Source organism: Pristis pectinata, chromosome 2 (assembly GCF_009764475.1).
Source record: "Pristis pectinata isolate sPriPec2 chromosome 2, sPriPec2.1.pri, whole genome shotgun sequence".
Classification (NCBI taxonomy): domain Eukaryota; kingdom Metazoa; phylum Chordata; class Chondrichthyes; order Rhinopristiformes; family Pristidae; genus Pristis; species Pristis pectinata.
Window position 1 is genome coordinate 109360444 of NC_067406.1, and position 24909 is coordinate 109385352.

Consider the following 24909-nt stretch of genomic DNA (forward strand, 5'->3'; position numbering starts at 1 on the left):
ACAGTGATGCTATTCACCATCAACTTTGAAGAAAGTTGCCCTCAAAGATCTTGCAGCCTCTGTGACGTGGGCTTTCCATTTTCTAATAACAATGGGTGTCCCACTGTTGTGATATTGTGCTGGCTGAGCAACCAATCCCACTGAAGAATTCAGACAGTAAACCACAGGGCTTAATGCACAACTTTAACAGATATTGTAAACATTTTACAAAAATGAAACAAATTAAAAATTATAACATCCATGAGATTAATATAGATGTCTGGAAACTAAACACTACTTTAAAAAACAAAAAACAATTAAAATGCTAGATTTTAAATATTCAGCTGAGGGAATTACAATCCACATATATAAAATAATCTTTTTCCATGAGAAATTGTTAATCAGTGGTTACTATATGACATGCCATTGAAAATAGCCAATGCAACATTTTCAAATAAGAATAACTCATTAGTATATCTATCTGAAACGTCTGCAATAAAGCCAGGGGTTCCACACAGAAGTTAACTGTATTATGACCTTATAACTGCATTAAAGTTCAGAGTTCCTCACAAGCATGCTGAATTTACACATAGAATATAACCACTGTCATCTCAACTGTACTTCAACATTGGACCCCTCTTGAAATCCAAAAGTGGAGTACAATCGTCGACAATTTCCTGTTTAGCCAGTCCTTGTGTTGACAATCACATCCGAGAAAGAATGAGGTCCCATTCAAGTTAAGAGTGGTGTTAGTGAGTAGCCGCAAGGAATACGAGGCCAATGAGCCATTCCAAGGAAATTCAAATCTTATTAGATCCTTATTTCCCAAGATTATAATAGAGAAGGCTACCCACACTGCTCTTCATCCTGAGCAGACTTAGGCTGAGGCGGCCGACTCCAAAAAGGGGAGTAAAGATAACAGGGACAGAACAAAAGCAGAAAGTGCTGGAAAAGCTCCGTAAGTTGGCAGCATGTGTCTGCGACCTTTTGTCAGAACTGGAAAAGAGAGACATAAGTAGGTTTTCAGTAGGAGGGAAGGTGGGAAGGGATGTGCCGAACAAAGGAATTGTCTATGAAAGGATGAATTGAAATGGCTTAATAGGGACAGTTATCAACACATTAAGCTACTGAGAGGGACAGGAGATCTTTGATTCATAGTCTCTCAGCTCCTGGTCTAGAGGTTAAATGATGGAGGCTAAGTGTTAGCTAGGTCTGTACACCATTGCTGACCTAAAAGGTTGCCTGGTGTGCAGATAGAGGACGTTGATGTACTCCCACTCCCCATCCCTTCAGAGGGGCATCAAACCAAGTCTCAGTTTGGCCTCTCAATCAGTATGCTCACCCACACCCTGCGGGCAGCCATTCCAGACTGGTTCTGGGCAACTGGCCGCTGGCAGCAATCTGAAATTGGCTCATCCAGTTTCACTGGATCAGCACCTCATTTTCGGATGTGCCTGGTGCTGTTCCTGGCTAACCTTCTGTATTCCTGAACCCACGTTTATCTTCCTGGCTTATTTGTAGCAACAGAATAGGCAGAATGCTGGCCCGTAAGGTAAGATTTCTTTATTAGTCACATGTACATCGAAACACACAGTGAAATGCATCTTTTGCATAGAAGGTTCTGGGGGCAGCCCACAAGTGTCGCCACGCTTCCGGTGCCAACATAGCATGCCCACAACTTCCTAACCTGTACGTCTTTGGAATGTGGGAGGAAGCCAGAGCACCTGGAGGAAACCCACGCAGACATGGGGAGAACGTACAAACTCCTTACAGACAGTGGCCAGAATTGAACCCAAGTCTCTGGCGCTGTAAAGCATTACGCTAACCGCTACACTACCATGCCTGCCCTTACACTATTGTGCCTGGTTGCGGTGGAGTATAATTCTGTCTTTGCTGATGGTTCACTGTGCCTGAAAAATACCCAGTTTTGCTCTGCCAGATATAGAACACAGAACATAGAACAGTACAGCACAGGAACAGGCCCTTCGGCCCAGGATGCTGTGCTGAACTAATTAAACTAGTGATTAAAAGCCCATTAAACTAGTTCCTTCTGCCTACACAAGTCCATATCTCTCCATTCTCTTACATTCATGTGCCTATCTAAGAGCCTCTTAAACACCTCTATTGTATTTGCCTCCACTACTACCCGTGGCATCGCATTCCAGGCACACACCACTCTGTGTAAAAAAAAACTTGCCCGCACATCTCCTTTGAACCTACCCCCTTTCACCTTAAATGTATGCCCTCTAGTATGAGACATTTTGACCCCGGCAAAAAGGTAACAGCTGTCTATCTATGCCTCTCATAATCTTATAAACTGCTATCAGATCTCCCCTCAGCCTCTGCTGCTCCAGAGGAAACAACCCAAGTTTGTCCAACCTCTCATAGCACACACCCTCTAATCTAGGCAGCATCCTGGTAAACCTCCTCTGCACAATGATGCGGAAGAGGCTCATCCTCCCATGGTGCCACACAACACAGCAAAGGATGTCCTCAGTGTGAAGGCACAACTTTGTTTCCACAATGACTGTGTTCAGGTCATTCCCACCAGTGGTGTCATGACCAGGTGCACCTGCTACAGGTAGATTGCTAAAAAAAGGGTCAAGTAGGTTTATGTGTATTTGTTCACGATCTGCTGTACCAATCAGCTATGTCCTTCAGGACTCATCCTGCTCAGTCAATGGTGGTGCTACCTAGTCACTTATTGAAGTCGTCAGCCTAGAGTACACATGTGCTTTTCCTTTCAGCACTTCTCTCAAGTATTGTTCAACACAGAGGAGCATTGAGTTATCAGCTGAAGGAAGACAGTAGGTGGCAATCTGGAGGAGTTTACCTTGTCCATGTTTGACCTGATGCTATAAATCTTCACGGGATCTAGAGGACTCGCAGGGCTACTCCCCTTGCCTGTATACCACTGTACCACTGGCAGATCTGCCCTGCCAGATGGACAAGATATGCCCAAGGGTTGCAATGGATAGGTCTGGTGAGTTATATCTAAAGCACAAGGAATAATCAGAATCACAGGTTTATTATCACTGATGTATGTCATGAAATTTGTTGTTTAGCAGCAACAATACAGTGCAAGACATAAAAATTACTATTAGTTACAAAAATACGTAAATAGTGTAAAAGAGGAATAATAAGGTAGTGTTTATGGACTGTTCAGAAATCTGATGGCAGAGGGGAAGAAGCTGTTCCTAAATCATTGAGTGTGGGTCTTCAGGCTCCTGTACCTCAACCCTGATGGTAGTAATGAGAAGAGGGCATGTCCCAGATGTTGAGGGTCCTTAGTGATGGATGTCATCTTCTTGCAGCACTGCCTCCTGAAGTGGTCCTCGATGGCAGGGAGGGTTGTGCCCATGATGGAGCTGGCTGAGTCTACAACCCTCTGCAGCCTCTTTTGATCCTGCACATTGGAGCCTCCATACCAGGTGGTGATGCAACCAGTCAGAATGCTCTCCACAGTACATCTGTAGAAATTTGCAACAGTCTTTGGTGACATACTGAATTTCCTCAAACTCTTAATGAAGTAGAGCCGCTGGCGTGCTTTCTTCGTGATTGCATCAATGTGTTGGCCCAGGACAGATCCTCTGAGATGTTGACACTCAGGAATTTGAAGCTGCTCACCCTTTCCACCGCTGACCCCTCAAATGAGGACTGATATTATGATGATAAGAATAGTGCCATCTTTCAGTTGGGCACTTAGCAAACTTCTGATCTCAGAATTTCAGATCATGACTTCTGCTTCCATCTTATCAGAGCTGGGAATGCTGATATTTGTTCGGTTGCTGTCTCACTTTTAAAATCCATCTATTTATTCACTTGAACCATCACAATCCACTTCCGCCCTGCACCAACAATCCATCTATGATTTCACCTCTACCCTTTTCCATTGCTTTTTGATTTCTTCAGCCTACCCTATCCCTATCTTTGTCTTTGCTATTAAGTGTTCATTTCTTCAGGTTTTCCTCTTCTGACATGCAAAGTTAATTGTTTCTCTTGCCTCTGATATGACCTGATTACTGTGTATTTGTAGCATTTTCTATTTATATTTTCGATTTCCTCTATCTGCATATTTTGCGTTTGTCAAAGGCTTGAAAGCAGGATTCTGTAGTCAGGGAATAGAAAAAAGGATGAAGTAAATAAAACCTCAAAGTATATTTGCACAATAATTAGTGGCAACTGCAGTGATATACATAATGTGAGATGAATGTTAGTTCACTTCAGAATGACTCAAAAAATTGCCTAAGGAGTATTGAATTAATTACCTTGAACAATTGTGAAAAATTAAACTTCTGGATCTTTATTTGTAAATTACACATCTTTGTTTAAAATCAAATGATTTTGTTGTCTTCCCATCAGGGATAAATGAAAGATACTTTCAAATATCTCACCAGAATCTCATGAGAGAAAGAAATGAGATAATCTATTTATTAGTTTCAGAAATGGCATCAAGCTACATGTGGATAACATAATTATTAAGTAACCTCATGATGATCATGTACAATTCATTCCGTGGATAATGCAGGACTCAGTGCATTCAGTAATGCCTATTTATTACTTACATTAAGTTACCACTTCATACTATTTTCAGAAACTGTTTATAAAAACAACTCACAAAAAGTTAAACTTGAGATACAAATCCTCTCTGTAACCTCTGAGATAATTGAACATAATACCAGGACGCTAAACCAGCATCTATTTATAATATTTAAAAGTCTTGGATATGTGTGAATATGTGTATATAGAATTGAAGCTTTGTTGAATCCCCGAGTGGATCCAACTCCAGAACTAGGAATCAATAAGCACAAAGGACCACATAATCAACAACAATTAAATTGCAAATAAATCCCTGTGGTGTCATTTCTGATCAGTTAAGATACAAAAAAGATCTGCTGCTTCGAATGTTCCTCACCCAAACTACATATGGCAAGCGGTGAAAGGTCAACAAGCTGAAATGTTAACTCTGTCAACTTAAACTCTGTCAACAGTAGTGCCAGTGTCATGGATGCCACTGATCGGCAGCAGAGTATTATGAAAGGGGAGGGTGAATAGCCAGAGGTCATGTTCCAATGATATTGGTGGAAAGAGGGATGGGGTCATGCAGTCAGAATTTAGAGAGCTTGAAAAGAGGTTAAAATACAGAACATCAAAGTTAATAGTCTGAGGACAACTGCCAGTGTTGTGTGTTCGTGAGCAGAAAAGGAGGTAGATGGAGCAGATGTGGCTGGAGGGATGGACTGAGATCACTTGGCCAAGTGATCGAAGTTTCACTGGCATTTTGGGAACAGTGACCACAATTCAATAAGTTTTAAGATGGTTATGGACAAGAAAAAGACTGATCCTTGGGAGAAAGTGCTAAATTGGGAGAAGGCTAATTACAACAGTATTAGGCAGGAACTGAGAAAGTAGTTTGGGAGAAGCTGTTTGAGGGTAAATCTACATCTGACATGTAGGAGTCTTTTTCATGTCAGTTGATTGAAGTTCAGGACCAGCACATTCCTACAAGGATGAAAGATAAGGTTGGCAAGGTTCAGGGGAAGTTGAGGTGGTGGGAGCAGATATGATAGCAATGTTTAAGAGGCATTTAGACAGACCCAGGAACAGGCAGGGAATGGAGGGATACAGACCATGTCCAGGCAGATGGGAATAGCTTAGATTGGCAAAATGGTCGGCTCAGATTGTGGGCCGAAGGGCCTATTCCTGAGCTGTAGTGTTCTATATTCTATGTTCTCAAGGTTCATTCATTTGAGATGGAAATAAAAAGGAATTTCTTCTCTCAGGGGATCATGAGTCTCTGGAATTCTTTACCCCAGAGAGCTGTAGAGGCAGAGCAATACAAGGCAGAAGTAGACAGAACTACAAGAGAGTCAAGAGGTACAGAGAGAAAGGAGGAAAGTGATGTTCAAGTTGATATTGGACCAGCTCTGATCTTATTGAATGGTGAAACGGACTCAGGGGTCTGATTGCCGATTCCTGTACCCATTTCTCTCTTCACAGGTAAACGCACTGCCTGGGAGAGTGGTTGAGGCTGGGTCAGTGACAGCATTTAAGAAGTGTCCAGATGAACACTTGAATCGTTTAGGGATAGAGGATATGGACAAAGTGTTGGGCACTGAGGTTAATGCGGAAGAGTGCTCACTGGCCGGTGCAGATATGTTGGGCCAAATGGCCAGTTTCCATGCTGTACAATTCCGTGAATCTAGATGCTGTCTGACATTTTGAGTATTTCCAGCGTTCCCTTTTATTTCAGATTTTCGGAAACAGCAGAGTTTTGTATTTCACAGCCCCAGTACTTTTTTCTCTCTCTCTGTGTTCTCATTCATTTCCTTCTGTTTATATCTCCTCCAAACATATCAGCTATAATTATTTGTGTTTTGATTATAGGAGAAGCCTGTTGGTACGCACAACTAAATACTCAGTGTATAGACAGGCCTGCCAAGAAGCCTGTGCAACATGCATTGGAGCTTGGGGAAGTATAACCCCAATTCTGCGCGGATTTGGTCATGGGATTCAGTGATTCAACCTGAACCAATAGTTAAGAACAATTACGTTTATTCGTCAGTACAGTGATAATATGGTATCAGTAGTATAAGCAGAACAAGTGATAGTTGTCAGCAGTGAAACAAGTATCAGGCCATATCAGGCCATTTATCCAATCCATTGCTGGGCCTGGAGCATGCACACCACCCATATTTAGTGGGATCAAGGTCTCCGAATGTATCCTGGCTTAGCCAGTCACGAGCTGCCTCTTTACCATAAGACCAACCAGAGGGGGTAGTGATCCTTTTTGAAGCCTTCAGTTTGCTGTTCAATTTTACCCAGGAGGAACTATATCTCAAGCATAAATTTAGTTTAAAATAAACTAAATACTAAGTGAAAAACATGCTTCCCCCTCAGAGTCATCAGATTAATGCTGACCGCAATGACAGCAATTTCAATCTCGCTGGAGTGGAATGATGAGATGCTTTTTACACCTGTCTTCTGTTTATGAAAATGTTGCTAAGGAGTGCCTTTCTCGCCCACAATTTGCATTTTCAAATGTGTCAGCACTTCAAATGTAACTTTTCTATTAGCTTCTTCCCCGGCATTCTATTTTATGTTTACAAGATTTTTTTTCTGACTTACATGTTCTTACAAAGTTTGCAGAGAGTCTGGAACTAAAACCTTTTAGCATAGAAGTGGTGGCCAAATCCATTTCAACGACTGGTGACCAAACAACCATGGAGCATGAATCCAGATGAAGAGTCTCAACCCAAAATGTCAACTGTCCATTTCTCTCCACAGATGCTACCTGGCCTGCTGAGCTCCCCCAGTAGCTCGTTTTTCTTGCATTCTCTTGTGTCACCATGGAGAATCTGATGGCCAAGGTTTCAGTTTCTATTGCATCTGCAGTAGAAGTCATCATATGTCTGAGTGTTGCAATGAAACCTCAGACCTGTCAACTTGCTGGCAGGAAAACTCAGATCGATGCCATCATGGCAATGCAAAGCATGTGGATGTGTTGTGGCTGGACAGTAATCTGTCCTCCATTCCTTGTTTTACTGAAACACTGCCTGGGGGAATGGTAGTGGGACTATCTGTCCTCTCTCTGAAGAGAGCACTGTCACTCTAGGCTTGGGATCAGATAATTATCATGTTCACGTACATATGTTATGTCTTGAGAGTCTCTTTTCTGAATAATACAAGATTCCCTCAGTGCAGTTCAGGCAAAGGAGCATTATCTGTGCACAACAGTGGCCTGGTTTGTCAGATGTCAAGTTTATTAATTTTCTTGGATCTGGGTATTACTGGAAAAAACAGCTATTTTTGTCCATTGAGATGGACAATAATTACCATCACATTCATCATCCTTGAGATGCTGATAGTGAGCCACTTTTTTAAGTGCTGATGGTATTCTGGTGAAGATACTTTCACAATGCCTATAGGTAAGGAGTTCTAGAATTTAGACTCAGCAAAGATGAGGGAATACGTTTCCAAATCAAGGAGTGAATGTTTGCAGTGGATAGGATACCAATCAGGAAGATTACTTTGTCCAGAATGGTGTTCAGCATCTACATTGTTGTTGGAGATACATTCATTGCACTCCTACCCTGCAGATAACGGAAAGAATTTGAGGTGTCAGGGGATCAGTCACTGATCAGAGGATAAGCCAATGGAGAATGAAGTGAATTTGGTTCTCATAGAAGAGATGCATTGTAATGTCATTAAACAACATATGTTTCCTTTTACTGTGGGAAGTTATGCTTGAACTGTACACATAAGGCCACAGTATGAGTCCTCTGTACAGTTCTGGTCATGCATCACAGGAAAGATTTGATTGCACTAGAGAGAGAGTACAGAGCAGATTTATGAAAATATTGCCGGGACTAGAAAATTGTAGCTGTGGAAAGATGGGATAAACTAGGCTTGTTTTCTTCGGAGCAGAGGAGGTTGGATTAAGACTTAATTAGGTGTATGAAATTATGAGGAGTTTAGTTCAAGTAAATAGGAAGGACCTAATTCTAGCAGAGGGGTCAAAAACAAGGAGCACGTATTTAAAGTTGATTAGAAGGGAGATGAGGAACAGGTTTGCACCTGCAGAATGGCATGGGTTTGGAATTCACTGGCTGATAGGGCAATAGAGGCAGAGGCACTCATCATATTAAAAGAAGCACTTGAATATATACTGTACATGGTGAACCAGCAGAACTATGGATCTAATTCTGGAAGTTCTGGATCGGGCAAGGCAGCACTTTCTCAACCAGAACATTAATGAAAGGATAACTTGCCTCCTTCTGTGTTGTAAATTTTCTTTGATTTCTATGAGTCATTTGTGGAGTAAGAAATTGTTAATATTTCAGGTTGATAATTTCTGAAGTGAAAGCTTTGTTTCTCTCTCCCCAAATGCTGCCAGTCCTGCTGGTGATTTCCAGAATTTTCAGTTTTCAAGCTTGCTGGACATGATGAAGTTTGAGGTGTCAATATGCATCAAAAGATGTAAGCATCATTACTGGTTCTGGGTATTGGGGCAGCACAGTTTGTAGCCTGGGTTCAATCCTGACCTCCGGTGCTGTCAGTGTGGAGTTTGCATGTTCTCCCTGTGACTGTGTGAGTTTCCTCTGAGTGCTCTAATTCCCTCTCACATTCTAAACATGTGGGTAGGTTAATTGGCTACTGTAATTGTAGGTGGGTGGTAGAATCAGTGGGGCAGTTGATGGGAATGTGGGGAGAATAAAATGAATTAGTGTCGGATTAATGTAAGTGTGTTCTTAATGGTCAGCACAGATGTGGTGGGCTGAAGGATTTGTTCCTGTGCTTTATGGCCATGACTACCTCTGCCAGTTAAGCACAATTAGCATTTTCCTGTGTACATTTCTCTTTTAAAATTTCTTTCTTCCTGTCTTTGTTCTTGCATTAACCAAGGGAGCAGGCAGGCAATCTGCTTCCAGGCTACAGCCAATATCATTCTGACAGTCCATGTGGGAGCTGTCTATTGGTGATATTCTTCTACATTTTATCTTACTTTACTTGGTTGTGGCTTGCCATTTTCAAAACCTCATAATTGGCACTGGGAGCTGAGTGCTACAAAAATAATATTCTGCAAGCTCCCAGCAGATCAGGGGCATTCCAGGTTATGCTAGAAATGGATACAACACTAGTTGGATCACAGCTTGAGAACTACATACAGTTCAGGTCACCACACCTCAGGGACATTGGCTGCTCTAATGCAGTTAAAATTAATTTCAGAATGCCAGCATAATTTTTTTTACATTTGTCGCATCTTTTGACTCCACTTAAAGGGGCACATAAAATGCCATAAAAACATAATATTACGTTTATAGCATTTAAATCGAGTAAAAATTAGTAAGTTAAAAGGACATTAAATAAAATCAGCTAAAAGACCTAGAATGGCTCGGAAGTGACAGATTGGTCCTCAAAGCCCCTAGCATCGTTGAAAGGCAGGAACTGTGGAGGATGTAACATCTTGACACAAATCACTGGAATTTCAATATAAGTTCGGTTTTAATTACCATAATGTCAACATACCGTGCCAAAATTACAGATGGCCTTGGCATTTAACAGAGGCATCCGTGAGGATTAGTAACATTCCTTTACTTACACATGGAGCACAAACAGAAACAGTCACAATATAAAATCACATTTTCATCAACTGTCTACAGTTTTTCAGTCTGACACTGACATTAGTAAGACAATGTTCTTGCAAAGGGCTGTGAATGCACACCTTGCAGAGGGAGGGTGGTGTTAATGTTAATATTATTGATGACATACAGAGTTTTCCATCCAGATGCACAGAAAGAAAAGACCCAAAAATGGGAGAGGAGTAAATAGCTCCTGTAGCTGTGTCTATGTTGTCACATTCCTCCCCTGGAGAATATTGTTAAATAGTGGAATGATTTGAAGGCTGATTAACCATACATAGAATCACATGAATCTTCATATCAAATGATGGGATAGATGATCCTATACAATAGGAGCATTTCATGTCTCCCACTGGCCACAGGATGGTAGAAGCTGTCGAGACTCACAGTAGAACATAGAACAGTACAGTACAGGAAAAGGCCCTTCGGCCGATAATGTTGTGGCAAACTAATTAAATGCCTAACTAAACTAATCCCTTCTGCCTACACAAGGTCCATATGCCTCCATTTCCTGCACATTCATGTGCTTATATAACAGTCTTTTAAATGCCTCTATCATATTTGCCTCCACTACCACCCCTGGCAGCACATTCTAGGCACCCACCACTCTGCGTAAAAAAAACTTATGCCTCACATCTCCTTTGAACTTGCCTCCTGTCACCTTAAATGCCTGCCCTCTAGTTTTAGAAGTTTCTACCCTGGGAAAAAGGTACCAGCTGTCATAATCTTATAAACTTCTATCAGGTCTCCCCTCAGCCTCCGCTGCTCCAGAGAAAAGAACCCAAGTGTGTCCAACCTCAATAGACTCAAGGATCTCATTCAATTGACATTCTCGGCTGTACTCCCAAAATTCACTGCCAAAATTCAGTCTTCATTTGCTGTGGCAAACTAGAGTGAAGTCCGATCCCCACACCTCCTGATGCACAGCTGGGATTGCTCCAACTGAACCAAAGACTCACTCTAGCTCCAGCTGTGATACAATTGCTCCGTGTTGAACCTGAACCATGTTAAAATATGTATAACAAATATGTATAACAAGGCTATTAGTGTAACTTCTCTTAAACACTAAGCTGAGAGTATAGATATAGTCATATTAGACATAAAAGTTAACTTTTTCTCTTAAAAAGCTTTTTATAAGCGTTGTACTTGAAAAGTTAATTATGTGCAAGTGTTTCTGTTCCAGCTAGGTCTATGCCAGCAAGAGTACCTACGAAAATTAAACAGAGGAACCAATGTTTATTTTTCCTAAGTTGTTAGCAATGAGGAAATACTTTGAGGCCATTGGGAGGAGAAACCAAGGTAGTCATGGTTATGCACTGCACCCATTTTTCAGTAATATCAGACAGTCTGTGCTCAACTTGGATACTACTATGAAATTTATTGCCCTGATTTTATTTGAATTTCCTGGGCAGATGTTTAAAATGACCATGAGGATTCTTGACTATGTAAATTGAAAATGTGATTCCTCTTAAAGGATTCTGATGAGAAATTGTGCAATGATAATGCAGGCAATCAGCAGAATGCCCTGATCAGGATTCTCCAGCAGCTGCTAAATCTACCAGTGGGAGGTCTTATTTTTAAAAAAAGCTTTAAAGAAAACTGTCTGTGGAGCTGAACCAAGTAGGTGGCTTTGGCCTCCCAGAAGTCTCCAAAACTACTGATGTTCTCATTAAGTTACAGTGCTTTTTCATCATTTGTGTCGTCCTGATCATCTGCTCTGCCTGACAGCTGCAGCTCTCTTGTATCCAAAAGGAGAAAGGCACAAGAGCTTGGCTGCGATGAGGATGAAAAGGAAAGCAAAATGGTGCACGCTAATGCTATTCACAGATTATGGTTCAGGAAAGAGTGTGGAAGTAGGCTGTGAGGAGGATTATTAAGAACAAGGATACCATCAACTTTGCATCATCGGCTCAGCAACAGCCACCCCAATAATGGCCTGTAACATATCTTTCATGAGGATCTGGATGTGCAATATTTCTGTTCTCTTCTGGTTAAATATTGCTGCCTTCAGGTGTGTGCACCTCCAACTCTGACAGCCGAGTATGTGTGTCAGTGGTCATATGATTGCTAGGTAGGAGTCCAGATTGATAAAGATTTTTGGTGAAGGCATGATTTGGGTGCAGAGAAGTGAACAGAGTCATAAGATAGTTTTGCAATTGGTTGCATTTAGCATTTGAAGATGCATTCACTACTTTAACCACAGTTGTGACCCAATTCTTATTGCATTGCATCCAGGACCCTGGTGTTGCTCTGTTGGAGTTACTAATCTTTGAATGAGACATTTACCCAATTTACTGGACCACAAATTCTAATGTTATGGGGCTTGTTGGATTGTTAAGGTTTCCGGAAATCTAGCAGGTACAATGAGCTGAGGAGAGCTTTAGAACAAAAGGAAGAGCCTCTACAGGACTGCTTGTGGGCCACGCGGAGGAATATTTATCTCTGGCCCCCAAATCCCAACCTCTCTGTCAGTCTCTATACCAACCCTTTTATCAAAGCCAAGTGGGATCGCATCCACCTTCACCTCCCTGCACAACATCATCTCTCTCTGGGTCAACAATCAGGCCTACCTGACCATGTGGCCAGCTCTAGAATACTCCCAGCCATACTAAGCCAACCTTGGTAGTTTCAGACCAAGGTCAAAATGCACAAGCTGTAGAATTATAACTTGGCAGCCTGTGGGTTTTCTTTCACCAAATTCCATCTGTCTCCCTGCACAAGCTACTTAAGCCACTCTAGCAAATATCAAAGCCAATGACCCATTAGATTGGTATTGGTATTGGTTTATTATTGTCACTTGTACCAGGGTACAGTGAAACACTTGTCTTGCATACCATTCATACAGATCACTTCATTACACAGTGCATTGACGTAGTACAGGGTAAAAACAATAACAGAATACAGAGTAATGTAGGGACTACAGGTAGACAATAAGGTAGACATTGCAGGTAGGCAATAAGGTGCAAGGTCATAATAAGGTAGATTGTGAGGTCAAAATTACATCTCATCGTATAAGAGAACTGTTCAATAGTCTTATCACAGTGGGATAGAAGCTGTCCTTGAGCCTGGTGGTATGTGCGCTCAGGCTCCTGTATCTTCTGCCTGATGGGAGAGGAGAGAAGAGAGTATGACTCGGGTGGGTGGGGTCTTTGATTATGCTGGCTGCTTCACCAAGGCAGCGAGAGGTATAGACAGAGTCCATGGAGGGGAGGCTGGTTTCCGTGATGTGCTGGGCTGTGTCCACGACTCTCTGCAGTTTCTTGAGGTCCCAGGCTGAGCAGTTGCCATACCAAGCCTTGATGCATCCAGATAGGATGCTTTCTATGGTGCATCGATAAAAGTTGGTGCGTGTCAAAGCGGACATGCCAAATTTCTTTAGCGTCCTGAGGAGGTAGAGGTGCTGGTGAGCTTTCTTGGACATGGCATCTACGTGGTTGGACCAGGACAGGCTATTGGTGATGTTCACTCCAAGGAAATTGAAACTCTCAGCCCTCTTGACCTCAGCACCATTGATGTAGACAGGTGTATGTACACCGCCCCCTTTCCTGAAGTCAATGACCAGCTCTTTTGTTTTGCTGACATTGAGGGAAATGTTGTTGTCATGACACCATGTCACTAAGCTCTCTATCTCCTTCCTGTACTCTAGCTCATCGTTATTTGAGATACAGCCCACTATGGAGGTATCATCTGCAAACTTGTAAATGGAGTTAGAGCAGAATCTGGTCATGCAGTCATGAGTATATAGGGAGTAGAGTAGAGGGCTGTGAACACAGTGTTGAGAATAATCATGATGGAGGTGTTGCTGCCTATCCTTACTGACTGAGATCTGTTGGTCAGAAAGTCAAGGATCCAGTTGCAGAGGGAGATGTTGAGTCCCAGGTCTTGGAGTTTGGTGATGAGTTTGCTTGAAATTATAGTATTGAAGGCAGACCTGTAGTCACAATAGTCTGACGTAGGTGTCTTTACTGTCCAGGTGCTCCACAGATGAGTAGAACTATTTTGGTAGTAGGTGGATTGCAGTAGGTCGAGGTTTTCTGGGAGGCTGGAGTTAATGCGTCCCATGTCCAGCCTCCTGAAGCACTTCATGATGGTGGATGTCAGAGCTACCGGTCGGTAGTCATTAAGGCATGTTACCTTGTTTTTCTTAGGTACCGGGATGATAGTGGTCTTCTTAAAACAGCTGGGACCCTCAGATTGAAGCAGGGAGAGGTTAAATATGTCTACAAATACCCCCGCCAGCTCATCAGCACAATATCTAATCGCACAGCCAGGGACACCATCCAGGCCAGATGCTTTCCTTGGGTTCACTCTCTAGAAGACTGACCTTATGTCCTCAACGGTGACCACGGGTTCAGTTGCACTGGAGGCTGACAGGGTGGGTGGTGACAATCCACTCCCCTTCTGTTCAAAACGTGTATAGAATGTGTTAAGCTCATCAGGAAGGGATGCACTGTTTTTGATTATGCTCCCTGACTTCGTTTTGTAGCCCGTTATAGCATGTAAGCCCTGCCACAACTGACGGCTGGTCTGGGACTCTATTTTGAACTAGTGTTATCTCTTGGCATTCCTGATAGATTTACGGAGGTCACATCTCGATTTCTTGTAAAGGTCAGGGTCACCTGATTGGAATGCAGAAGTCCTCGACTTCAGTAAGGAGTGGATCTCCCGGTTCATCCATGGTTTCCGGCTTGGGAACATCCGTGTTGTCCTCTTTGGTACACAGTCCTCAACACACTTGCTGATAAAGTCCGTGATGGTTGTGATATACTCATCAAGGCTGGCAGCTGAGCTTTTGAACATGAACCAGTCCACTGACTCAAAGCAGTCGCATAGAAGCTCATCTATTTCCTCAGACCAGCACTGCACAACTCCCTGTACTGGATCCTCCCATTTCAGTTTCTGTTTGTATGCAGGGAGAAGGAGCACGCCCTGGTGATCTGATTTCCCAAAGTGTGGGCGAGGGGTGGCTCGGAAGGCATTTTTGATGGTTGATACAAGATATTTTAGTATGTATGTTTTTGTGGTACCTCAACCATCTCTTATTCCTTTCATATTAAAACATATTCATTTTCAAGATCTGAAGAATACCTAGTGATTAAGCACTCAGCTCTCCTTCATCTTCGAAGCAAAATGGAACTGTGAGTTTTTTAATAGGATTCACAAAAGAAGGCCACTGTATGGTCATGGCAATTCTTCCCAATAATGCACTTTTTTGTGCTTTAATAATTTTCTTTTCACTTTGTTCAGCATCACTCCTTTCTGATTGCGTCTGTACTTAATTATTAGTAGTTATGTAATTCACAATGGGAAATTCTTACCTTCTTCTTTAGTTTGCTTTATTTTCAGCAGGACTTTTCTGCTAGACAGGTACGTCACTGCTGGACCACATTCTGTGAGTGGCCTGCACTGGTTCAATCTAGCTGACATTGATTAAAATCATATCCATAGCTAAGGAGAAGGTGCCATTCTGAGTGGAACTAGTGGAAGAACTCATTCAATAAGCCTTTTGAATATTTCTGAAAATCAATGTCAAAGAGGGGCATCAGTGAGCAGCTAAATATTCTATCCCGCCATGCCTCGGAGGCCTCAAGTAGGTTGAGGCAGCAAGCAAGAGAGATGCCCTCTGTTGCATAAAGGGCCTGCAGGGAAATTGCCATTACTGGAATGGCCATCAGCGAGTCTGTGGCCAGAGGCACAGAGCAGACAATGCAGAATGATGGTATGTTTATATGTAATCCTGTTTCTCACATCCCTCCTGCTACAACCTCTTCTGATTTACTGGACAGAGATGGTATAAGCATCCTCAGACTCCACTCCATAACTGCATCCTGTGGCTTCCTTCAGATCGTTACGGTCTCCAACCTGGCCAGGTCATGCAGAAGGCACTGTTTCACTCATGCGCCAGCTGGCACTGCACAATATAGAACACAGCTTTGAGGTGGCATTTGCCTGGGATGAGCCATGACCACAGACGACTTGCAGGCAGGCAGGGAAATTGGTGGGCGGGTGGTGGCAAAGTGAGAGCAGTCACCACAGAAATTCTGCTGCCGAAGGGTGCAAATCAGGACATTGATGGGGCAGTCTTCAGAAGGAGATTGGTGGATGTGCACAGTGAAGTGCTTGGCACATTGACAGGTTTATCAAGGGGCATGGGGGAATCCAGCTCTGAAGTAAATTGCGAGCTGAAACAAAATATTGTTGGACAACTGGAAGTGAGTAATGATGGCAATTCATTGAAATATGTAATATTTATGGATAGATATGATAAATGTTAAGAGTCTGGAAATTTAAATTGGTTTAGAAATGTTTTAAAATATTACTTCTCATGCAATAGAGTTAGCTGTAACTTGGAAACAATTTGGAAGAATCAAGATATATGACCCACTCATTCTACTCTGCTGGGAACGGGCGAGCTGACTCCATTGACTCCCCCTCAAACATCAATTCTGCAAAGGTCAATCTAGCATTTATTTTGATTAAGGTTCAAATGATCTGGCAGTACAATTTGACAAGACATCTGTTTCAAATTTCTCACCAATCCAGTTAATAGCTTCCGATTTACATGTTTCTGATTTACAGACCAAGAACAGCAATGATTCATTATATACATGTCAATATTTGCCCAATACTTAGTCATTACTGCACCTTTCTTTAGTGCGTGCTTTGTAAAAAAAATACATTGAACTTGTTTTATTTAATACGATTCCCTTTTAACTTCAAAATAATTAGTCTTTTCAATTTCAACACAATGAGCATGGCAGCAGTGTACTTAAGAATTATCTGGCTCTATTTATGGCAATGAGCATCTTAAATGTAATTTTCTTGTGAGTTTACACTAACGTAATGACAATGTAGCAAGTGTAATTGATAAGAAGTTATCACAAATATTATGTAAATACAGATGACGTTAACAGAATGTGCTGCACTTTAAAAACCAATGTGTTGTTTGGAAGAAGTGAGGCTTTAACAAAATGCACTGTGGAGAAATAAAATGGCAGCTAACAGTAGTTTACAATATTCTGTGATTCACCAGTGCTGAAGTATCTTAAGAAACTTTAAATATCTCATCCATCATCCACGTGCGTCAATCAAAATAAATGCTGTTCTTCATTATCCAAAGCAAAAAGCAAGGTATGTCTTGTATGGTGTTTAAAAACCAACAAATAAGAATTGCCCTCTTCAAATGTGTATTATGCTTCTAAACTAATTGAAATATCCTACTAGCTCTGTGCTGTAGCTTTGATTATGAAAATTTGTCCATATTGTACATTTTGAAGCTTTGTCAAAATATATGCTAATATCCACAAGAAAAGACTTTTCAGGAGTATTATGTACTGTATGTACAACATCATGGTTGTGGGGTATTTGTTCTCTGTTGATTTTCAACCATTTGCAGTCTTTGAAGACTCAAGAAGCTCAAAAGAAGTTGTATCCTCTTGAGTCAAAGGCTCCTCTGAAACTTTCAAAAAAATTGTTGCAACCAGAAGGCAGACACAATCCTACAGAAGGAACACCTTTAGAACAAAATATGTATTGTTCATAGCCAATATTATGTACATTATTATACAGCACAGAAACAGGTTCTTCACCACGCTAACCAGAGTTGTAAAAGCCAAATTTGGAATGCAAATACATAGCAACAACAATGAGGTAAATAAATACAATAATTCACATAATACATCAGAACTGTAGCTTTTTTTAAAGTTAAGTTACTTTCTACAGGATTAGTCCTTAGATGATGTAACCTAAATCCATAGTGCCAAAAAAACCCTTCAAATTTCCCGTCAGCAGCTAAAACTATGGAAGCCTCCATGATACACATCAATGTACGAGGTGTTATGAAGCATTTGATGGTGACCGGAAAGATAACATTTATTTCAGCCAGGGCCATTAAGTTTCATTACAGTTGTCAATGTTCTTATGACTCTGTATGTATAGTTGAACCAATGTTATGCCCATGTCCATGAGTGCAGGTAACTGACATATGGGGACTTGTTAATCTATGGTGGGTGATAAAAGCGTAAAGCCCGCCTGCTCTAGTTGATATGTTGCTCCTGTCTGTGTTGTCACCTTAAAGGAAGCCTTCACTTGAAAGATGTTTCCTTAGCCTAGCTGCTCATTTATGGACCTTGACCTTGTGCAGGCTGATTACAACTTTGCAACACTTCTACCTATCTCCCCATGGACCATAATGTCATGGTGAACATTGAGCCATTATTTACCAGATTGCCGAGACCTCATCTCTTCTGGAAATCCATCTCTTCACTCCTCCAAATTTATAGTCACTGCTTCTACCTCATTTCCAAGATTGATAAATGGGACCATCTGGGTTAAAGCCTTTCCTGCTCCCCAGAACTGCTTCCTTCCTTCGTGAACAGCATTTTCCTCCTCTGATCCAGCCTCTTCTGCATCTGCCACTCTTCCAATGCCTTCCATTACTTCAACCATTTTCTGAACCTCTCACCATGGATGTTCAATTGCTCCAAGATGGCCCATGGGCTTTGCCTATCTTCCTTGAATAGAGGCCAATTCAGCTTCCATTCACCAACCTCTTCCATCTGGCAGAACTCGTTTCTATATTGAACTGCTTCTGTTGTAGCTGTACTCAGTTGCTTCAAATAACAAATGTTGCCAAGGGAAGAATATGGATCCTGATTATATGTGGAATATTCTTTATTTCAATCCTATTCAGGGCGCCTCCCACAATTCTTCCTCTTCCAGGTACATTGATGTCTGTATCAGAGATGCTTCTTATTCTCATGCTGAACTGGAAAATTTCATTAGCTTGGCTGACAATTTCCACTTTTTTCTCACTTTCACATAGGAGAGCTCAAATACTCTCTTCAATGACAACTCTGTTGGGCAAAAGGCCAATATCCACTATAAGGCTATTGATTCCCATCCTATTTGCTCTACAGACCCTATAAGTTCTCCCAGTTTCTCTGTCTTCATCATATCTGTTCTCACAATGCCGCCTTCTGCACTAGCGCACCCACTATGTCATTCTTTTCCCTCAGCTAAGTACCCAACTCTTCCAGCGTGTCATTTTCTGCATTTCTGCCCCCCCCCCCACCCAATCTCCTCCCTCCCAGAGCAATGCAAGTAGATTTAAACCAAAAGCTCTATCACCTAGCTTGATTGCTACACTTTTCAGAGATTAGACTGAGAACTCCTCTATATGTAATGCAGAATATGCAGCGGACACTGGCGCCAGCAGTGACAACATTTGGTGTAAGCATATAGTCGACATTATGAGGTCAGTGAAGAGTGTGAGCACCAAACTTCGGACAAGGTTTTAACTGGGGGTTTGAGGCTTGCTTCAGTATTGATTAAAGGGGTCATTCTTACCTGGTCTGCGTCTGGAGAGTCCAAGACATCGCTCTTTCTTCAAGTTTCTTCTTTAATCTAAAAAAATAGCCTATGTCCATGTCCACCCTTGATCTCTTTCTGATGTTCTCATGATCTCCTGGATCTTTTCCCACAGTAAACTCTGATCATCTCCTTAACAACCTCTTCTTCAATCATCTGCCCAGCTCACTCAGTCTTCCCCCTTCTGCCCTGCTCTCATCCCACAACTCCCTCCATAAATCCTTACCAACACCTCCTTCACAATACATGCTGCACATTGTCTTTCTCCCTGGAGCTACCTCTGATGGTAAACTCTGGGTGCTTTTTACTTCTGCCAAGCTTTTGAAATCAGGCCAGGTCTGAATGACCTTTGTGGTCATGAGGTTCCCAATGTAGAACAGGCATTGTGCCACAGCCATTCCGTGAGATGAAGCTTGCCGCAAGCAGCAACTCAGCTGCAGATGGCAACAACTGGGCCCAGAGACATTTAGAAAGAGGAGAGGAAAAAATTAACTAAAACCACTCAAAAGCAGAAAAACATTAAAAATACAATTTTACTTAAAAACATCAGACTGCTATTAACAAATTAAAAACACACTGTGGAAATAATGAAAACTAAATGAAAAGCTTACCTGAACTTAGCTTAAGATTCTAATAGGGGGTCATACCACATGTGCCAATGATGATAGATGCAAAGTTGAAGATCAGATATGCTATGTATCTAACCCTGCGGCTCAGCAATGTATAGAATGCCTTGCATCAATAATGAGTCCAGGGACAGAGTGAAAGGTGAGATGCACCCATTCTTGACATCCAGCATGTTCATGACTTCCATGCTGTCATGCACTCCGCTCATTCCAGCCCATTATATTTCACACTATCCTAACTTCTCAAACTTTACTTTGAGAAATACTTCTTCCAAGGTTTAGCAATCAAGTATAACTCACAGTTTCAGGGCAAGATTTGCCCAGATCCTTCCACCTGATTCCCATTTACTTCCATTCTGATCTTCTCAGATTCTTCAAGGGCTTCCTAACTACGTATATAAGAAGATTCCACTCAGCTCCACCCCACCTGGGGTGGCATGACACACACATGCACACGCACACACACACGCACACACACAGAGTCCAATGTTGTGTGGTTTCCAAATAGTTGTACACTTTTCTCTTGCAGGTATTTCGCTGCTGTATGTGTGCAAATGTCTGTGATAGCTTTAACCATAGACCATTGATATTATGACAGTGTGGTGAAATGGGATTCCTAAGTATCTTCACTGACTATGATGCCTTTATATTCACCACAACTTTAGTGATGTGCACCAAAACTTGGAACAAAGCAAGACAAATGAGCTGAAGATGGTAGGTGGGTAATGCAAGTGCTACACTAGTGGTCCAAGACTGGGAAAGACACAATAAATTTCCTTCATTCCAGCATTGCAAGGTTTGTCCTTGCTTTAGGGCCATTGATTATTTTAACAGTGCAGTTTGGAAATTCTTCATTCAGGGTGAAGCCCTATTAATGTGCTTTACAACAAATCATTACAGCAAAACCAGGCTCCACTTTTACCAGAACAATGTCTGGAGTCTGCGGCATTTCAGACTCCTTCCACTCCTTTCACTAGTGATCTTAGATAATTCCTGTGTTTCTTCCATACATTAAATTGGTAACCAGACTTAATTCTATTGATTGACTGAATGTTGAAAAGTTCTCTCAGTTTATGTTCCTCCGATTGCAGTACCAACACTGCAATGGGAATTATCTTCTTTAGTTCCCTCCTCCCCCTTGTATTCTTGGATTGCTTGTTTGGTTATTGGTGCTTATTTCACACCAATCCTAATACTACTGCCCAAACAACAATTGATTAAAAGCCTTCCTTTCATATAGGCAGACAGCTTTTTGCTTTCTAAAATGATGAACCCTCATCGAGTTCAATAATGACCCTTCATAAATGGACCCTTAATTGCCTTAGATCTTCTGGGTCCTCTCTGCTGCATTAGTCAAATTGATTATTTCATTGATTTTATCCTTTAGTTTGTAAAATCTATTACTTCTCTCACTGATACCCTATTTTTAGTCTTTCACATAAGGTCATCACTTTGTGTGTTTGGCCCTTTTACCAGCCCTTTCTGTTGTTTGCACATTGCTTTATCTTGCTCCATCACGAGTTAATACTGATTCAGGGCCACACCGCTTCTACTTGGGCAGGTTCTGTCCCTCACTATTTTCCTAAATTGATCTCATTTGGTTAGGTGTTCAAAATTAGAGACAATGTTTTTCCTAAATGATGACTTGCAATTTTCTGATTAATACTAGGCATAATTTCCCACATCACAGCAGAATCGATTTTTTTGTATCTTGGTTTACATAAGTAATTTGTCATAGCTACAACTGATAGGTTAAATACCACCAGTGCATAGACACAGCTAATAAGTTACTAGTACAATTTCCCAATATACATACATAAAATAGATTTCAAATAATATATTTACAATGCCATTCTGATCAAACATTCCATGTTGATATTTAAACAGCTCCCAACCCTTCTCCTACCCTTCTCTCCTTACTCTACCTTGCCTGCCCATGTCACCTCAGTCACTCCATGTGCAAGTCAGTTCCACAATCTCTCCAATTTCTGAGTGAAAAGGTTTCTCATGAAATCACTATTTGAATTCTTGGTGACAATAGTGCTTCAGGAGGGGGACTTGCACCCAAGATCTAGTCTCTTCTTGAAAATTACTGCCTAAAATGAGGGTGCTGAGGGGCAAGGAAATAGACCCAGGTAGGTATAGGTGTGCAGGATCCTTGGGCAGTGATTTTGGGCAGCTGGTTAGGTTCAGCAACAGTTACACTTATCTGCTTTGAAATTAATTTACATGTTACATGCTTATTCTGCCAGTTTACTCCTGTTGTCTTGCCATTCGTTACATTCTTCTTCAGATTTCTTTATTGCCTCCAGTTTGGTATTATGGGTGAATTTAAAAATGATGTTTCCAATTGCAAAATCTTAATTGTTAGAATGAATTTTGGACAACAATGATCCCAATATTCCTTCAAGTGGGATTGCACCTTTGAATTTCTGTCATACTCTGTAAATACTCTTAATCCAAATTCTCCACTTTCCATCTCGAGGCCTACGAGACGTCAATTTAAAACTTGATCCCTGATATTTGATGATCTTGCATTATTTTTTTCGTCTACCATGTGACAATTTATGGAAATCTGGATATATTTGGATAGCTGGACAAGGATAACATATTGCTTTATCCTTGTCTATCTTCCAGGTCATTTCCATTACAATTGGTACTCATGAAGAATATTGTCACAATTAGGATCCTTTTTCCATTTTATCCTGAAGAGTGACACTACAGAAGAGAACACAAGTGTTTTGACTCCTGTTCCACCATTGGCCCAGACATGTATTCAGTTTCCATACATTCGGTTTCTATCAAACAGTTCTCATTTTCCCTCTGATGTTCACTGTTAAATAGTCATATTCCAAAAAATTTGCACTTTCATCTTTTTTTTCATATTTTTTGTCCAGAATGTTATTCTTCAGTTTTCCAAGCGATCTGTTGAACTTTCTGTTGAAATTGTTGATGTTGTATCATCAAAGAGATATGCATCAAAGGTTCTATATGAATGCAAGCTGTTGTATATTGTTCCTTTGTTGTGAGTGGGGCAATGAAAAAACACATAGTCCAGATGACCCTACATTTGTGTGTAAGGAAAGATATGCAGGGTATGCGACATGCAATGGAATGAGTTAATAAATTAAGCCCTAATTGCTAATTTCGTGGATAGTTTCCTGTGATGCACTTGGGTGCCTGGTCTCTCCCCCTCTTGCCTGGTTTCTCCACATCATTCCTGCTGATTTTGCACAGGACAAAGGCCAGACAATGTTCCCGAAGCCAGAAAATTACAATGACCTGGACCTCACATCAATGAGTTGGAGCAAACTTGCCCACTAACTCTTCCCTGGGTTAAAAATCAAGCTGAGGAAAATATATCATTTTGACTTTTAGAAACATTTTGAGTTAATAGTATTGCACAAATTATAATCACCTTCAGACTAAGTAAGAATAAATTAATTCTGGTTAGAGTAAATAATATTAAGATAGATAGAGACAGCATTAGATTGGATATTGAGTGATGGAACTGCAAAGAGAAAGATTGTGATCGATACAAGAGCTCATGAAGAACTGGGCAGTTTTAATCTGTGCTATCAATTATTCTTTCTCTGGAGAGTGGCGTCTAATGGAATTAGCGTTTGACCTACACTGTTAAATAATGTAGCGTCTCTCTTAGTGTGTAAATGTGGTTTGGCACTCATCAGTCAATGCTTCACTTTAACAAGACGGTTGATTTTAGGTGGTAAATCAATAACTCCTTCAACTAAATGAATGTAATCAAAGTAGATCGAGCCACAAGATTGTTAGTTATTTAAGCAGGAGTTATCACTGAAAATATAATCAATAAGTCATTTCCTTATTATCAAATTCACCTTCCTCTATTTTTCCCCTCTTAACAAATTTGTTCCCCTCAGTCCTTGAGCCTCTAGGGAAGATTGACTCCATTAATCTGTTTATAAAACTGACCAATAGAAAGTCTGTCATGATGACCTGGGATGCATTTTGTTATCCTGGGGAATGCTCCTGCCGTGACTCTGCTTAAGCTGAGAGTTTAGTTTGAATGAGATCAAGATGTGTGAATATCTCAATCCTTTAGGGCACTGCATGTTGGTATTGCAATTGAGAGGATCAGCTAAATTGCTTTTCTCCTTTTTTTCTGGTAATAGTTTATTTTAGGTCTTTGTTACATTCATTAAATAAAAATTCTCTCTAATAATAAAAGGTTAATTTTAGAGCATAAATTTAGCCTAATTGTCCTCTCCAGTGCTAATAAAGTAAACTATAGGTTCAGTTCCTTTAGATAATCAATGGGATTTCAGTAACCTAACAAATACTTATCAGCCTCTGGGCTAAGGAACTTCACTATTGGGAATAGAATGCTTGAAAAGTCAAGAATGGCTGTAAATTGCAACTGCATGCTGAAGAAACAACAGTAAAATAAGGAAACTCTTGGTTTGTGTGAGATTTTGTGGTACTTTTAAAGAATAGCTTCAGATGCCTTACTTAGCAGAGATACCAAAGAATGAAGTGTGAGTCTGCATAGAGGAAGTAAAGGGAATGGGACACTGCACAGAGGAAGTCAAGGAGAAGGGAGTGGGACTATATTTGAGAAACATAAAAACATAGAATATAAGAGTAGGAGTGGGCCACTTGGCTCCTTGAAACTGCTCGGTCATTCAATTTGATTGTGACTAATCCTCCATCTCAGTAATATGTTCCCACTCTATCTGCAAACTCCTTGATGACTGTGTCCAGCGTTCTATCCATTTCCTTCTTAAATAGATCAGTAACTTGGCCTTTACCACCTT

At 41.1% G+C, this 24909-nt stretch overlaps 1 protein-coding gene across 1 annotated transcript in view; it reads left to right on the plus strand.

Annotated features, from left to right (window-relative positions):
• The window catches only part of tma16 (translation machinery associated 16 homolog), a 96009-nt gene that overhangs the window by 20923 nt on the left and 50177 nt on the right, over positions 1–24909 (plus strand). The window lies entirely within an intron of this gene.